Source organism: Labrus mixtus, chromosome 8 (assembly GCF_963584025.1).
Source record: "Labrus mixtus chromosome 8, fLabMix1.1, whole genome shotgun sequence".
Taxonomy (NCBI): Eukaryota; Metazoa; Chordata; class Actinopteri; order Labriformes; family Labridae; genus Labrus; species Labrus mixtus.
Genome location: NC_083619.1, coordinates 19,416,246 through 19,423,795, shown reverse-complemented (window position 1 = coordinate 19,423,795; position 7,550 = coordinate 19,416,246).

Here is a 7,550-nt window from a genome sequence, read left to right as displayed (position 1 = left end):
AAAATTGTCTGGTTATTTTGAAAAATATCAGTTTAGTAGTGAATGTCTAGAAGAAGTCCTTTGGCTTTAATCCTGATGCCTTATGCATTAAGCTGTTAGATGCATCTGTTTTAATATTTTGTAAAGGAGCGTGGAGGTTCTTTGAGAGGAGGGGCTTTGCTAGACAGCCAGGTGTAATTTTACCTCAAGTAACTGAAATGTAGAATATATCTTCACAATCATCAAGCACTACTCGCATTAGAAAAAAATGCAAAGATAAATGGACTTTTCTTTGTAGATTTTGGCCTGCGAGTTCAATTATCTGATATCAGGGTGAGGAGAGATTTGACACTGGTCATGGCTTTGCTAGATCACAAAATTCAATTTTGCAGTGTTACTAAAATGAGATTATGTCTTTTTATTCTATAAAAAAACAGTACAAGCAACATAAAATAGAAAGAAACTTATCGCCAAAAGGGCCATTTAATTATGGAGCTTAGGTTGGGCAACATAATAAATGTAAAGATGTCACACTCACTCTGGGTGTTGAGATTGTTTCCATTTGTATGATGATTTAAGGGCAAATTAGCAGTTGGACCATCTGAAGACTTTTTGAATGTTAGTCGGAAAACAAACGTGTTATTTAGAAGTGTGACATTGGACTCTGGGTAATCTTAGTGAGAATGTTTCACTGTTTTATGACATTTTACAGACAAACTTTGTCAAAAAGTAAATAACAGCCAGGATAACCAATTTTCAAAAGAATCTTTAGATGTATGTTATGCCTGCTTGATTGTGGGTCTGACTTAACAAAGGATCCTTTAAATTATAACAGAAGCTACATTTAATCATGAATAAATGCACTTAATATATATGAACATTAGCGGTCATAAAACACACTCTCAGTTTTTCTGTGGCAGCCCAAACATAATGGCCAAAGCTAATGGCTTTTTCCTATCTTTTTTCTCCTTCTCTCTGTTGTGTCACTCTGCCTGCTCTGCCCCCCCCGTGCCCTCTCCACCCCAGTGTCCACTCAAGGACATCTGCCGGGGTCGGCTGTGTGGGCCTTAGGTTGGCTGGACAGCTCTCTGGTGGCAGGTGGCAGCTGGACAGAGGGCTTAGCGTGAAGTCTCAAAGAAGAGACAGAGGGGAAAAATAAAGACACAAAAACAGAAAGAAAGAGGGGACAGAAGGAGGAAAAAAAAAGGAGGGACAGAAAAAAAAAGCTCCAAATGAGGTGAAGATCCAAAAACTGACCAGTGGCTTTGCAAGCATCATGGTGTCAAGTCATTAAACACCAGAGCTTTATTCTCAAACTCCCATTTTTCAGTTTGTCATAACATTTCACTTTGTCTGTTTTAATAACAAGCTGTTTACAGTGTGTGGGGTGGAAGGCTGAAAAAAAAAGGGGAATTTTGGCTGCTCTCCTAACACATGCATGTTTGTCCTTGGACTACATTTGAACATCAGTATGCGTCATCAACACTGGAGGCCAAATTGAAGCCTGCAGATGTTTGGGGGATATAGCTCCAGCTCCTCAGTAAAGTCTGACAAAGAGCCTGCACAGCTGCTGAAGCGCCAACGTCCGTTTGTTACTGACCTCAACTTGAGCTCAGAGTGTAGTAATGATTGGAAAAACCTCAGACAGGCTGGGGTATAGCTGTGCAGGGACATGTCTCTTTGCAAATATTGCTACGGAACCAGCTTGTTAAATTAATTTAGTAGTAAGAGGCAAAGACTAAATGAGAATTGTAACCATGGCAATTTGCTAAATAAATACAGCAAAAAAAAGGCAGAATGATTTAAGATTTTTTAAAGCAAAACATAGGTCTGATCCTTTTTTCAATGTAAACTACTTTCTAAAATTCAGTAGGACTGCTTATTTTGTTTCATTTAATTAAATATTGTTTTTGTGGTCAACGTTTGTTTGTAAAATTCACAACTTGTCAAAATATGTGAGCGTCAATGTCATAATGACCATGCATATGTTTTATCAGGTACATGGAGATGGCATGTATCCAGGATAAGAATAAAAGGACACGCTTTGCAAATTGAGTCAATGATTTACAATCTTTACTGAACGTGTCAGACAGTGGATCAATATCCACTAGATACACTGTGTCTTTTGGTCACACAGACAACCTGAACCTTTTATTTCGTCAATAATCAGCCGGGCGGGACTCAAGCTGCGGCTGCAGGTCTCATTTTGCCCACGCCTGGACAGATTCCAGACCCCATGTTTACCTAACAACCTTCCTGAGGAGGAATCTGACCAGCCCAGACAAAAGACAAGATTAACAGTGCCTGACTGTGCTGTCAGACAGATAAGAAGCTTAACAGAGTGAAGCTACAGTATTTCTTGCCTAACTGGAAGACTGGATGAAGGAAGAGAAACAAAGACAGAGGGGGTTAAAAAAAAAAGGAGGGAGAAGAAATGAGTGCCTGGAGGCGTTTTTAAGTAGTCTGTTCAATTGTGAAGTCGAAGGAGGCTCCGGAGGCTGCTTAACCCTGAAGCCCCGGTGGACAGATTTGTCATTAACCTCATGCAGGCCGGAGGTGAACACAGAGGATGACCTTTTATCACCTGCACAACTTAAAACAAACGTGACTGTGGCCCAAACGGATGTTTCTGGGGTGTCACTCAGATGGTTGCTAAGGTAAGATGCAGTGGCGAGAAGAGGAGGGGGGTATTTCAGGTGAGTCAGCGGCTGAGGCGTGCTTGATGGATGGTCAAACATAATGAGCTGACTCCACCAAGAAGAGGCGTTTAATGTTCAAAGACTAATGGCTTAAAAGGGGGTGTTCATGTTGCGTGAGTGGAGACTTGAAAAAACTGTCTCACAGCCAGTCAGATGGTCAGTCAAGGCCGTTGCTCGGCTCCTCCTGGGTGGCATCGACAGATTGCATGAATGTGACCCTGAGGTCAAAATAAGCGTGTCTAATCTTCACTCGGCGGATTGAAGAGTAGAGAAAATATGCACAAGCACTCACAAACAACAGCTGAATTTCTAACGGATGGAAAAAAAACAAACAAGGTGACCTACGTTGTGTGGTTTTTTTCCCAGGCGTGAAGGGACTTGTTCACCTCTGCTACATGCTGGATCTCTACCACCCGGCAGAAACTTTCAGCAGAGACATTTCACTTTGTGCTCCGTGACCTGAGGGGGAAAACAGGGAGACCTCACATAAGCTCACACTGTAACAATCAATGATACAGTGAAATACATATTAAACAACTCACACATCCAGATAACGGTATTATGTCACAAACTGGAGTCAAAGGAGTCAGTATTATAAAGTCAATGATTGTGTTCATCTTAATTCGTTAAAAGCATGAAACAGAATCACCAGAAACATTCACATCTGAGGCCTTCAACAAATAAAATGGTTAGTCTCATGTTGGTTTGTGTCTGATTCTGTTTTCCAGGCTTTTTCTTCAAACCATAAAAAAAATCATTTCACAGAGAAAATGTGACAATCCTGAGAGTTCTTGAAAAATTATACAGATTGCTACTGAGGCAATTTATCTAAATACATTGTGATCAATATTCTACGAAAATGTTGAATAGATATTTTACTCAAGCGTTTCTACACAGTGTAATTGAATCTTTCCATTAGCAGCTTCTTGTTCCAAACAGATGAATGAATGAAACACTGTATTTATATAAATTTAAACAAGATAATAAAAACAAACAAAACAAAGTAATTGTCTGAACAAGAGGAGGTACAAGTAAAACTCAAAAATCAAATGATCATGTATGAATCCATACTGGAATTATTATTTTCATCATCTTAGAGTGATTATAAAGCCAAATATCAATTCTACAGATCAAAAGGCACCGGAGGTCACCACAGTCAAAAGAACATAATAAATGGCTGCACTTACGACCACTCCAACGTAAGAGTGCCACAAACATGACATAGCAGCTACTATGAGGCTAAAAAGGCGTTATGCGATACCACGGCCCTCAGGCTATTTTCACAGAACACAATTGGGTGTTTTAGTTTGCAGCTGCGCTCAGGACACACAGTCACTCCTCTCTGAATGGATCTGCCAGTTACTTTGACCCTTTGACTAACTATTGTTTGGTCCACTCAGACCCTGATACAACTGAAGCACAATCTTGTGACTGTGTGGTGCTGTTCTGTAAAAGGGGAGGCTGCTCAGGGGCCCAAGTCCTTCAAGTAGCGAGTGTACACAAACTGGTTCACCTTGCATTAACTGACCACTGTGGAGCTCGTTTTGTGAATGATTAGCTAGCTTGATACAACTGATCAAAGTAAAGAGGTCCAAATGTCAATAAGTCAGATAAAAAAATGCGCTCATTGCTTTCTGGGCAGAGGAACATTTAGAGAGAGGGTACATGTGGATTCAATCTAGCATGTAGAATAAAATAAAGGATTCTGGCTACTGTAGTACAACAAGTTCATGCTTTAACCTTCATCCTACGAATGACATAAATCTCAACTACATCTCTCTTATTCTGTTAATTACCCTAGCAGCGCAGTCTTGAAATATTTTGATGGTTATCTAAGACTTGAAAGACAGACGACACAGAAGGAGACGCAGATGGCCGCCGAGATGAAGATGAAGGAGCTGTAAATCTAGACACCAACACGAGCACGGCCCGAGGTGCTTAATAAGGTCCTGTTTTTCCCGTAATGACATTTGAGGAAAGCTTCAGGCTGACACGCCGGAGCCAGAATGGATTCAAGGCAGTGGTTTAAGACACACACACACATTTCTGGCATTCTCTCTGTGATGCAAGTGCAACTGCGTGTGCATGTATACAAACACCCAACAGAAACATATAAATAGCTACCCTTGATGTATACCACAAACACATTCATAAACTGAAGGATTTCATTGGTTGCGTAAATTACTGCTGGAATTCTGATAACATCACAGTTAAACCTATCTATTTCAACTTGGTATTTATTTTATTTTCTAGTATAAAACTTTTCTGAGTATTGAAAATACACTTTTTTTATAAGTAATTCTTAAAAACATGGCCGGAAAACAACAAATATTTAAGTGTCAGAAGTAACACAAGTAGTCAAAAAAAGTATGTTTTGATAATTATTTTGTGAAACTGGAAAAATTTAATATTCCTCAAATGTCAAATATTTCAGTTTACAATCATTAGCTGAAATAGTTTGCTATCAATAACCTGCAGACAATGTAGCAGACATTCAGCATAATCTAAATTTTGTCCCATATGTTTTTTAGATATCACATTTCACAGAAAAGTTCAGATTCTTCTTATAACCCTGAGTTTTCCTTCTCTCAAGCCCATCTTTTGTTTCTCTCTTAACTGTAAAATAAAATCAGTGTTTACAGTAGAGAGAGAGAGAGAGAGAAAGAGAGAGCTAGAGAGATCCATCCGTTTGATCGGTTCTGCAGCAGATGCTTCAATTTGAGGAAATCCCTCTACTGACCTATTTTTATTAAGTTTTTGAACAAATATCTGAACAAAGGAGTCAGGGAAATGTTAAAATGTCTGCGTTATAACTGGACACTTGGCTTGTGTTTAAAATGGGCTTATTGAAAACTATAGCTAACTTAAAAAAAAAAAACATTTAGTAAAAAACTAGAAAAATCTATGAACTAATGTTGGTTCCTTTCATTTTACTTGAGACATGGAAATAACTGCAGATAAAAAGTGAATGGAATTTGGGTAAAAATCTTAATCCTTTTACAGTATTGTTATGCTTAAACCTTTAAGATCCACACCACACCAATAGTTAAAATGCAGGAATGAGCCCAGCACACTCTTTACATTAGAAAAGCTGTGCTTTAAAGACACTGCCCATCACAAATGAGAGAAAAGGGGGGATGGGGGTTAGGAATGAGGAGAGAAAAAAGACAAACATCTCTTCATGTTGTCTAAATGAGGTGCTAAAAGCCCATCTCATTAATGCTTCATCAGCGCCACGCGACACACAGAAAGAGGTTTAAAAAGCTTCTTCTGTACCTTCCATGGCTGTTCGGGCCACTGCATGAACCTCTTATATCCAAATGAAATGCAGTTATTCCAAAAGATGAAGGCAGATTCTTTCAAATACAGTCCATGTTAGATATAAATCCTCGTGGAAGTACAATCCAGGCAGCATATGGAGTTTCACTCTTCTCTGGTATGTCTCCGGTCACCTTTGTCATGTTAGAATGAAATGGGAATCCTCAGTACAGCACAAACCCTCCCTCTCTCTCTCTCTCTCTCTCGCCCACTCTCTCTCACTCACATGCAAACAAACAACACACACACACACACACACACACACACACACACATACAACTGACCCCTCCCCCTAGGCCCAGTGCCCTCCTCTGTCCTGTGCCATTTGCCAAGGAGGGGGTGAATCCATCGGGGCTCATTCATCTTGGCCCTGCTGACCCCCTGCAGTGACAGATGCTCTTGGAAGCCTGCAGAGCTGCGGGGAGGGGGAAAACAAAGGAGAATCCCCTCTCTTTTCCCCGCTAGCTCACAAGCTCTGCGCCCTGCCACGCGTGACCCCCAGCACGCCAAGGAGTCCGCCGCTGGCACAAAGTCAGGTTGAAGTTATTCTTTCCGGAAAAGAGATGAGCCGCCTCTGGCTCAAAGTCAGTTTTTTTTTTTCTTCATTAGGGGTCCATTCAGGGAGACAGGAGAATCCCAGTTCAGCATAAAACGGGGAGAAGAATGTCTGGTCAGCTTGAGCATTTTGTCTTGGTAGCCTTGCCCGGGATTGACCCCACACTGGGCTATTACTCGGGCTGTAAATACCAGGGGCTCATCTGGTCAAAATAAATAAACGGAAATGCACCACAAATCAGCAGGCACAGGCAGATGTTAAGGATTATATGTCATTGGTGATCAAAGCTAGCACCTTATCATACATTATCACTTACCATATATTACTAAACGGACAGGGTAATCATTTACCTCATACAAACAAAGGCCGACCTGGTGTTTGGTATGTGTTACATCGCTGCCAAAGCATACAAAAGTCTGCAACTTCTGAGGAGATACACCTAATTTAAAATCAAATACATCTTGTCCCACAAAATGCTATTAGTTGGCCACATTATTGAGGATCTACCAACAAATGTTTTTATTTTCTGAGACACACCGACTTATTCCCTGACTTTGAAAGGTAAACACAACCATCTGTCACGCTGCCAAGTCTTACTGTACTGCCAGGACACCGTTTGGACGCTAATATCATACAGTTTAGCAATCAATTACTTCCTCCTTATTCCATGTAACATACTATGAACTTTACAGCCTCCTTAGGCTTCTGTTTCTGTCTCCCTGCACACTCATTAATGTCAAGTAACGTCAGCAAGAATTTCTCAGGTAAATAAAAGGTCTGAGTAAACTCACATCTACTTGAAGGCAGAGTGAATGCACTCTGCATTTACCACGACTCAAGAGTTTTATTGCTATTTTTCTCCAGTATTTCCCCTGGATTCATTCATTAGATGGGATGTTAATTGTGAGGAGAAAAAGAAAAAAAAACACTACTGTAGAATAATCAAGAAATAAAATGTTAGTGTGAATTTCGACAGAAAATACCCTCTTTGAATGCAA